Consider the following 9612-nt stretch of genomic DNA (forward strand, 5'->3'; position numbering starts at 1 on the left):
TGTGCGCCTGTGGCTGGAGCACATAAACATCGACATGTCGCGTTGAAAATTTTAAAAATGTTGCGTGAGTGCGGGTTCAACACATGTTGCAACATCAGGAAACAATATTGCAAGATGTTGCGTTGGAGTTTTGCGAGCGTTAGGCCAGGCCTATACATGATAGAGAAGATCGTTTATAAATACATTAAAAGGGAGTTGGTCCGAAAACACTTCGTTGAAACACTCTTATCTTAACGTCATCCCAGGAGGAGAAGGTTTCTCCAACCTTGACTCTTTGTAACCTCTATTTTAAATAATCTTTAAGTAGAGTACGCCTTTCATTATCTACCCCATAGGCTTTGAGCTTCGCTTAAAATAGACGGTTGTCGATATCATTAAATCTCTTGATATGATCCGCCCATGGATGCTTGGATGTTTAGTAAAGTTTTACCCTTAATCAACCTCATTGATGTGCAAAACACCGTCAGCTATCCGCGTAAAGTGAGTTTTAAAAATCTCAGCAATTTTCTTGTTATCGCTTATGACACTATTTATTCTCCATTATAATAATATCGTTTAACTGCATCGTTCTGAAGTGCAGAAATGGCCGATATGGGACCCAGAATTTGCGTTCATTGTCAGGCTTCATTGACTTTCTTATAAAATATTCATTTTTCGCCTTACGCCTGAACCTTTTTTTTAGTTTGTTTTTGTGTGAAATGGCTTTTCGCCGTGCTTCGGGCCATGTCAGGGACTAGATCACTGTTTTATTTGGAGGGCGCGTTCGAAGGCGACCAAAAGATGGTTTTCGCTAGCGATGGAATTGGAGGAGAAGTCGTAAGCGTCCTTACGATCTAGTGAAAACCGAAAATCGCAGTCGGAACAATCAGAACTGTTCCATTTTCTTCCGATTCCGTTTACGACTCCGTCGCTTACGATTCAGTGAAAACAAGATTGTCGGAGTCGGAAAGAGAAGCAAAAGAACAAGCCAATCACAATATGCAAGCCCAAGCTCTTCGCTTACTAACTGCTGCGATAAACAAACATTGCGGGCACGGACGACAAGGTTGTGGAGACTGTAAGACTCTTTCCCGTGTTATGCGACAAGTCTTGCAAAATTTGTAAAAAGAAAAATAATAAGAAAAAGAACATAAAAAAGAATGCTTGGCTGGAGGTGGCCAAACAAGCTGGCCTTAAATCAGGAATATGTGATGAAAGAAACCAGTCGTATATCATCAGTACGGGACTGATTTAAGGTTTTTTTTTTTTTGTGTCCGCTCCGACACTTTCGCGGCGTCGAGGATCCAGAAAAAATCCTCACTCAAATCAGTCCCGTATACACAACTAAACCAGTAAGTCTTTCAAAATAAGGAGAAGAAGAAGCCAAAGGAAAGTCTACTCTACGTTCACCAAGTTTTTATTTCTACTGTTTTTGCGCCAAAATTTCTACCTTGACCGTGCCCACTTCTTTGCATTGTGATTGGCTTGTTCTTCCGCTTCTTCTTCCGTCTTCGACAATCAATTTTCACTGCATCTTAAGCGACGGAACCGTAAGCGGAATCGGACGGTAGTTTTCACTAAGTCACAAGTGCTTATGACTGCGCTTACGACTTCAGCACGGTTTTGAGTTATTGTCCGCGTCCACCGTTTTGGCAGCGTGCCAGGATTCCAGCGTTTTTAGTTCACGATAGATGCCCTTGTTGATTACACACGCATTAAACCCCACTTATTAACCAAGAGTGAGGTCATTACAGGGAAATCTCAGACAGAGGGCTTGATGTATTGACCTCGCTATCGTCGGTCAATACATCCTGGTCGAGGTCTGGGATTTCCCTGTAATGACCGAAAGGACGAGATTAATAAGTTATTTATTATATGCCTTTTTTTGCTCAGTTTTGGCCAGTTCCTCGTCCTTTGGATATTAAAACTTGCTCTCGCTATGGCTCTCTTCGTCACTAATATTAAAGAAGTATCTGTATGCTAGTTTTTCTTTCAGTTATTGAAAACTTAGTTGTACTCTGTCCATATTTTTTGTTGTTTTCGCCCACGCGCTCGTAGGTTTTAGTCTGGACTCAAAAGAGTGGTTGAGCCGAGAAACATTTTCGTAATGCCCGGTCATTACAAGAAAATCGTGCGTACTATTTTAGTGGCATCCTCCTCTCGAAGAGGCTCTGGTTAGCGCTGGGTATTTGGGCAGGATTTTGTATGACTGTGTAGCCCGATCCTGGAGTGGCAGTCTCTGTTGCAGGTGGCGCAGACGTGCCTTGTGGAATCGAGCGCAGAGGCTGTGCGTTCTTTCCTCGTCGTTCCCTTGCATGTAGCCAGGACTCCAGTGTTCGCTTCCGTCTTTGAAACCCCGGCTTTGACACTTTGCCGCCACGTATCTCGGTGTTTGGCGATATCCCCCATCCACTTATGTCCATTAATGACGTCGTTGTAGCGCAGCTGCGGTCGACCCACGCTACGGACGCCCTCCCGCAGTTCTCCATAAAGGATTTCTCTTGGCAGGCGGTCAGGCACCATGCGATGTGCATGGTCGAGCCATCGAAGGCGTCCCCGAATGAGCAGTGATGGCATGCTCAATGAGCCAGCGCTCTCAAGGACCTCGGTGTTGGCGACTCTGTCCTGCCACCTGATGTTCAGCAGGCGCCAAAGGCAGCGAAGTTGAAACCCGTTGAGGTGGCTTACTACAGTTATCCGAAGAAAAAATATCAATATTCTGAAATCTGTGAAATTAAAGCAAAATGATGTCTCTTGTGAAGTGTTGTTCACTGCAATTGATGTAAAATGTAATTTTACGTAACAAATAAATACAAATCAGGGGAAAACGCTTAATATAGTGACGGACTTCCTAGAGGGGGGACTGAAAACTAGACATTACAAAGGCCTTTTTCTCAAAACCTAGCCGAACAACCAGGGTTAAAATTTTGCAAATTAGTAAACAACATGTAGAGAAACCCGTCAACATTTTTTCAAAAAGTCCTATCAGACAGTTTTTCAGTTATTATTAAAATAGACGAAAATTGACGTTTTCGTCATTTGTGAAAAACCTGTCTGGCAGATTTAACTATTTATTTCTCTACATAATTATTTTTTCTCGCTTTCGGAAATCCTGAAATTTTTAGGTGGGGTTATACGGCTGGTTTTCGAGAAAAAAGCCTTTGAGGTGTCTAGTTCCCAGTCCCCCCTGCAGGAGCTTGGTCACTATATTTAGCATTTTCCCCTGATTTGCATTTATTTGTTCGGTAAAATTACATTTTACACCAATTGCAGTGACTAACACTTCAGAAGAGACTTCCTGTTGCTTTAATTTCACAGATTTCAAAACCTTGATCTTTTTCTTCGGAAAACTGTAGTAAGCCACCTTAAGTCGCCGCTCTTGTCTGGCATAGGTCGTCCACGACTCACTTCGATAAAGGAGAGTCGACAGGACACAAGCTTGGTAGACGCACATCTTGGTCCTTTCGCTCAACAGGTCATTGCCCCCACACTCGCCTGTTGAGTTTGGCCATGACAGCAGCTTCTTTGGCGATCCTGCGGCTGATCTCAGCATCAAGCGAAGTTGAGCTTGACATGGTGGAGCCTAAGTAGGTTAAGGTGTTTGGTTCTCAACCTCCAGCTCCGTGTTGTCGATGGTGATGATTGGGGGGGAAGGGGGGAACTTAGCACCTTGCGCTAGGATGTTGGTCTTCCTGAGGCTGATCGTTAGCCCAAACTCCTTGCAGGCGTGGGACAGCTGCTGCTGCTTTCGACACTTCTCCTGCACCTGACGTAGGGAGAAGATCATGTCCACTGTGAACTTCCCGGTTGTCAAGCCACACTGTAACTCGGGGTTGACTTGCGAAGCAAGGCTCTGCAGGCGGGTCAAGGTGACCCGAGCGAAGACTTTGGCCAACGATGCTCTGAACAGAGATGCCGCGATAGTTGTTGCAATCACTACGGTCACCCTTGTTCTTGTACAGGGTGACTATGTTGGCATCTCTCATGTCTGTCATCTCTCATCTCTCCCAGCACAGGCAGAGGAGCTCATGAAGCGGTTGCAGGATGGTTTGCTTCCCATGCTTCAAAACTCCCGGCGGGATAACGTCCTTCCCCGGTGCCTTGCCACTGGCGAGACCGTCGATGGCTATGTGGAGTCTTTGATTTGAGCAGGGGCTGTTTTGACGCTCGTAGGGCGCATAGGTTCTGCCAGTAGTCGTTGGCACCGTGGCGGCGGTCTGCTGGGCCTTGCTCCTAGCTGCTTGAAGGGCGTCGCGTGTGCTTGGGGAAGGGTTCTGCTTGTGAGCCAGCATCGCTTTCCTCTTGGCCTCCGTGACTGGCTGCATTCTTTCCAGCAAGCCTCGAACCAGTCAGCATTGATGCGTTCTTTCTTGCCAAATGCAGCCATTCCTGAGTCGTAGATGGCTTCACGGAGGTGAGACCTTTTGGCGTCCGGGTTGCTGGTTGTTGGTTGCTCAGCAAGTGCCTCCTTGAGCCTAACAGCGAAGCTCTGAGCCTTAACGGGGTCGGAAGTGCCACAGGTGTTGATGCGGGTGCGACCCTTGGTCGTGCCGTGGTGGATCTCCAGCCTGACCTTGCTTGCAACGAGCGAATGGTCTGTGTCACACTGAGCGCTGTCATAGCTTCTTGTGTTGAGAGCACTGCTGACGCCCGCTCTCCTAGTGATGGTGAGATCTAGCTGGTTCCAGTGGCGGCACCAAGGGTGTCTCCAAGACACTTTGTGCAGCTCCTTACACTTAAAGTAGCTGTTGGTGATGCAGAGGCCGTAGTGACAGCAGAGTTCGAGCAACCTCTGAACGTTCTCATTCATCCTGCCGACACCGAAGTGGCCGAGGCAGGTAGGCCATGCTTGCCAGTCGGTCCCAACGCGAGCGTTGAAATCGCCTAGCAAATATATGCCCTAGGAACTTGGGATTCCGGATAGTGTTTCCTGCGGAACCTCGTATAATTGATCCTTGGCTTCTGAGGTGGAGGTCAGAGTCGGGGCGTAGGCGGATATGATGTTCACAAAGCCCGCCGACGTTTTCATGCGAAGGGCAAGAATTCTCGATGACCCTCCAGAGGGGGTTTCTGTGGTGGCAATCAGTGAGTTTTTTTACGACAAAACCTATGTGACCCACTGTCTGCCAGCCAAGTTTCCTGGAAACAGGCGACGTCGATTCGAACAGCTGGATTCCTCGTAGTTTTTTTTTGCTTTTGACTGCTTGGTACAAGTACTTGCTCTCTTGTCGGAAGGTTCCCCTAAGCTCTATGCACCCAGTAGAGCAGGCAAGCAATGACGGGGCGGCACCTGTCTGGCTGGGGGCTGCCCAGTTTGAGGCGGGCGGTACAAACTAAAAAAACAACAAAACACTTTATTTCACATTTCCATTACATGGTTTGTAAAACTTATTAAATAATTAGCAACTTAACACATAGAATATTCAATTACAATTTAAACTAAATATTATTACATAGAAGGAAATGCCTAGCAGGTAGATAACCGTAAGGTTTTCGAGCTAGCAGCTAGCTCTTTGAAGGTAGTTTCGAATGTACAGGACATCACAATAACTAGACATACACAACATCGTACAACATACAAAACACACATAGATGGCAAGAAAATAAAAAATAACAAAAAGCAGTCATAATAGTGCATGGCCACATGCATGATTAAAATAATTTTATTATGTTAATTGTTCGGCCAACAAGTATTCTTTCAATTTTTTAGGAAAGTTATAAGTTGAGAAGTTTTTAACATGGGTGGGGAGCTGTTGCCACATTTCAGTCGCCATAGCCGATGTTGTTTGCTTTCCTATGTTAGTCCAGAAACGTGGTTTGTAGAAGTTACTTTTTGAAACATATCTCGTATTATATATATGGACTTTACTTGCATGGCGAAAATGCTGGCTGACTATATTTGGTATTTTTTTTTAAATGTTATTGATGAGTGAAGTTAAGAAGTTTTAGTTTATAGATATTCTTAACAGTAAGTAAACCCAGTAAATTAAGTAATGGTAATGCACTCTGTCTGTATCTGGTGCATCTGTTTTGTTTGGATTTTTCAAATTTGGGTAGTAAATGCACTACCCCAGGAGGTTATCGCATAATATATATAAGGATAGATCAGGTTATAGTATAGTTGTTTAATTTGTGAAAGGGAGGTGGAATGTCAAAGTTTGCCATCCAATAAAGCCGCGAGGGCTTTCGTCCCGTGTTGTGCCGGAGTCTTGCGACACCGCTGGAGTGCCCTCTCCAGTTTGCAGCCTGGGCGGGAAGATGAGCCGAACATACGACAGTGTCCCCCTCCCGGTGTAACTGGCTGGGTCCAAGGGAAAGGAAGAACCAATACAACTTGGGGCTAGTTCCTCTGCAGAAGCTGCCGACTTGCCATCCACCCTCGGGGCACCACTACGGATTCGTCCTCGAGGTTTACTCCTGAAGCCTTCCCGAGATCAGGTATAGCCGCAAGGCAGCGGAAGTTTGAAATCAGGGTTTACCTTCCCTTAGATGGGCAGTCTTCACATGCTAAGAGCCCCATCTACCCTGGGTAACTGGTTTTAAGGCGCCAGTGGCTTCGCCCTCGCCCTTTCTTCTGTTGGTGGTGCCAGTTCAGCCGCGCGGAGGCCAGAAGTTGGAACCTGCTGACAGAGGCTCTTAGAGTCGCACGCCATTGGGAACATTTCGAGAGGTTGTGAGACCCTAGCCTCACAACCCACTCCCCGGCTCTAACAGGCTCACGGAACTACTATTGTAGCCGTCATTGTAGCCATATAATAAAATAAATTGCCCAAAGTCGTCCGGACGCAATATGCGTCTTAGTATAAAAACGGCCAATGAAAAGACACAATTTGCATATCTCGTAGCAAGTTTAATTTTCTTTATTAAACTCTTTCTACTTCGAAACCAAATTTTGCGCTAACGCATCCTTTCTGGTTATTTATATTTCTAAATAGGTTATTATCATGAAACAGACGCTGGTAATCTTCCTTGTTGTCTTCCTGGTTTTGTCATTCATCAATGAAAGGTAATGTACACTGATCACTTACTGTGTACCCCAAATTTGAAAGTTATGTATTTCTTAACATTTATTTACCTGTTTATGAGGACAATAAAGGGCGTTGTTGTTCTTGTCTCTGTTCTTGTTGAAAAGGTGAGGCACGCTAAACATATCATGACCATGCGAAATTCATATTCAAAGCTGTTATGGTTTATAAAATTCTCCGTGTGCTTACCTGAGAATTAGTTAGTTTTGCAAACTTGATAATTCAGTTCGAGGTTTCAACTAACACAATTCTTTCTCCTCCGTTTTGAAGTGATGCCTTGTGGCGCCGCCGCCGCCGCCGTCGTGGTACAGCAGTTTTGCACAAACGCAACTACAACGACAAAATCCTTGCTATCAAGACTTCGCAAGATGACGAGGGAGGCAAGACAACAAAGCATCGTTTTCATGACGATACGCATACCTATGAAGATGCTAATCTATTGTAGCTAGAAAGAGAGCATTTAGTATCACTGAACGAATCAAACCTGTGTATTCTCAGAAATAAATAAGCCAATAAAGAAAGGTCTTGATTGTGTCAGCTCAGATTGAATAAAATAGATTACTGAATTTGCACCTCAGGTCTACCGCCTTCTACCAAATTTGCCCGATTTCTCTACAACAAACGCTGTCGTGAACTGTGGGCATTGGCTGGCACATTCCACATTCGTACCTAAAATAAAGAAAACGGCAAAAAAAAAAAAATTAGTACATCAACAGAGACCAATTGATGTCATTCGCGCCAAAATATAAATAGGGAGCGTAAGCAAGCGTATTTTTGACACGCAGATGGCAACCGGAAGTGAGCTGTTTTCCCTTCTAACTCGTCTTCACACAACCATATTTACATTGCTTAGTATCTTTTCTCCATCAGAGATGATTAGGATATAAATCTGGGAGACACTACTGTCCTGGCACACGAAACGTTCTTTTCCGGTCGCCGTCTGCGTCTTAAAAACGTACATGCTTAAGCTCCCTAAAAAATTATCAAAGGATGTGGACGAAATAAAAAGAGAGAAAATTACCAGTCTGTGTTCCCTAAGCGATTCGTTTCGCTCTCCGTCTCTTTCTCGTTTATATTTTCAGGTTCCACATTGCCATGGATTGTTTTAAACGGTAAGGACGAGGCTTAAAATCCATAAACGCTTCTAAGGTTTCAATCTGATCTGGGGCTATCAGCACGAGCTACCATAATTTTCTCAATTGCGCAATATTTGTGTTCCACCGCTGACGTCACAAACACCCGCTGTTGTTTTAACCGGAAGTTTATCCTTCAGAAATTCGAGTTGGCCAAAATAAACAGTAAAACCTTTTTCACTGTCACATTAAGGGGCTGTTTATATGGAGGTAGGAAGATCCTATAAGGCGGATCATCCTAGAACCATATATTTTCTGTATTCAGTTTACATGCAAGAGGTCGTACTTTGCCCTAGTGCTAGGATCTCCCTAGCTCACAGCTAGGAAGATCCTAGCACCATGTAAACTGCCTTCGCTCGGAAGTTCCTGGTACTAGGGACAAAACAAACATGGTAGCAGCCGGGTGTTCATGTTCATGGTGGTCGGCAAGTACGTCTGGCGTTGCCACAGGACGGTTCTAATGATTCTGATGACCGCCGACAATATTCAGGACCAGTTTTGTTTCAAAGATACACCACCCAAACGAGAGACACAGTGGAAAGTAACGAGCAATCGATCGACAGCAATGTCGAAAACGCTGCGAGTCAAATACATTCGAATGAGTTGAGAGATTGCTAGGAGGAAAATGAAAAGGAAGTTATTAAAGCTAGTAAGGAGAGTAGAAGAACCCAAATTTCATGTTTGTTGTTTTCGCCCGCCATCTTGCAATTGCTTTTATTCTCTAATTCCACCTAGACAGAAATTTCTGCATGTAAACCAAACGAAAAGTTATTCCGCCTTCTAGGATCTTCCTAGTGCTAGGATCTTCCTACCTCCACGTAAACAGCCCCTAAGTGACGAATTATTATTATTTTTGGGTTTACATGCCAGTTTAATTGAGAGCTTGCATACTCAATTCTATCAACAGGCTCAATGTAATCTAAAACGTATTAAAAGAAAAAGTTCTTCCTTCCATGGCGTTTTCCGAAAATGTCAATCTACTGTTGATAATGTCTTGATTTCCATAGGCGCCCTCAATACAGATAATAGCGCGAGGCTATTTAGTCTATGCTGCCCCATGGTGTTACGAAGGTAAGTCTTTAACCGCTGGAGTCCGCTGAACGAACGTTCCGCTGAGCACGACGTTGCGGGAATGACGCCGGGCAAAAATGGACAGCAGTCAAACCGTGACATCAACTCGCATTATGTGATACTTTAATGCTGAGATTTACCGATAGAATCGATCGCCGGAATAGAATAAACAAATTACTTAAGGAGGCTCGAAAGGGTTTTCAGCTGAGCGCGCGAGCGTAAGCCAAACACGCAATTTGTAAGCTGCTTGCGTCAGCTCGTGATTCAAATGGGTCACCAGAAATAAACAAATACCGCTAATTTCGCTTACCTTTCTCCAATTCCTATATACATGGCATATAAATAGACATCTCCTATTCACGAAAACTACGAAAATTCTACTTAAATGGTTTAATTGCCGTGCA

General features: G+C 44.5%; 1 long non-coding RNA gene across 1 annotated transcript in view; it reads left to right on the plus strand.

The window, feature by feature from the left end:
• The window catches only part of LOC138022362 (uncharacterized), a 9135-nt gene extending 1608 nt beyond the window's left edge, over window positions 1-7527 (plus strand). Inside the window, exons 2-3 of the long non-coding RNA XR_011126564.1 lie at window positions 6915-6985; window positions 7275-7527. This is a non-coding gene — a long non-coding RNA (uncharacterized lncRNA). The remainder of the gene's footprint in view (window positions 1-6914; window positions 6986-7274) is intronic.
• Window positions 7528-9612: the final 2085 nt, after the last annotated feature.

This window comes from Montipora capricornis, chromosome 10 (genome assembly GCF_036669925.1).
Source record: "Montipora capricornis isolate CH-2021 chromosome 10, ASM3666992v2, whole genome shotgun sequence".
Classification (NCBI taxonomy): Eukaryota; Metazoa; Cnidaria; class Anthozoa; order Scleractinia; family Acroporidae; genus Montipora; species Montipora capricornis.